We start from the raw sequence: 933 nt of genomic DNA, 5'->3' as shown, positions 1-933 counted from the left end.
CCCCAGCCGAGGCCACGCCCCGCGGCGAAAGGCTGGCCCTTCCCCCAGCTTTGGAGCCGGGATCCGGGGGCTGCCAGGGGTTGGGTCTGGCGTTCCGCACGCTCCCTGCAGGAAAACGCCTTACCCTTACAGGGCGTAGGAACGTGCAGGGTAGACTATAGGAGGTAGACTTGGGAGCGAAGGTCGGAGTGACGTGCCGCCTCCTCATGCCCCTCTTTTAAGTGTCCCACGAGGCTGGGACTCATGCGTGGAGGCGCCTGACCCACAGGTTTTTAGGGCGGCCAGAGAGATCCTGGCTTCTCTGTCCACTGCTATGTCATCTGAGCATCCCCAATTTCTCCTCCTGGTGGGGTCGTGCCTGCAAGTGCGGAGAGGGAGCAACGTAAACGAGTGTGTCCTCCCCGCACGCCCCGAGGGGGGCCAGCCCCTCGCCTAGTTGGGCCATGACGTCACGGTGGGCGGGCGGCGGCAGGTGCGGGGCGGGCGGACATGCTCCTTTAAGGCGGATGGATCCGTGGGCGGGCAGCTGGGTGTGCTTCGCCTTATATAGGGCGGTTGGGGGCACGCATCCCCTCTCTTGAGTCACCCCCGCACGCACGTCGCTTGCGGTTTGGGACCCGACTGCAACCCCTCCTGTGCTTGGATCTCTTTCCCTTCAAGGTAAAGTCACAAGCCGAGCTCTCCTCCGGGCGTTCCTGTCTCGAGAGCCCTTCAGGGTTGCTTTCGTCTCTTTGCAAAGCCCGGGTTTTGTTGTGCCGAGCAGGTTCCCCGGGAGGGGGGTGGAAGTGGGCTCCCGGTGGCAGCTCGCTTTTCCCTCTGTCCTTGGGCGGCGGGGTTTCCCCCTTTCGGCGACCAGCCCTGGCCGAGGTGGGCCGCAGGGTGGGCTGGGGTTAGTGGGCAGCTGCACGTGGTGACCGCGCCGGCCTGGGACGC

The 933-nt window shown here is 65.4% G+C and overlaps 1 protein-coding gene across 1 annotated transcript in view; it reads left to right on the top strand.

Annotated features, from left to right (window-relative positions):
• Positions 1 to 553: 553 nt before the first annotated feature.
• The window catches only part of HSP90AB1 (heat shock protein 90kDa alpha (cytosolic), class B member 1), a 5721-nt gene continuing 5341 nt past the window's right edge, over positions 554 to 933 (top strand). Inside the window, exon 1 of the mRNA XM_005860955.2 lies at positions 554 to 660. The gene's annotated coding sequence lies outside the window, so the exon portion shown is untranslated. The remainder of the gene's footprint in view (positions 661 to 933) is intronic.

The sequence above is a fragment of the Myotis brandtii genome, unplaced genomic scaffold (assembly GCF_000412655.1).
Source record: "Myotis brandtii unplaced genomic scaffold, ASM41265v1 scaffold143, whole genome shotgun sequence".
NCBI classification, from domain to species: domain Eukaryota; kingdom Metazoa; phylum Chordata; class Mammalia; order Chiroptera; family Vespertilionidae; genus Myotis; species Myotis brandtii.
The sequence above is the reverse complement of the archived record's forward strand: the minus strand, read 5'-3'. Positions and strand labels throughout refer to the sequence as shown.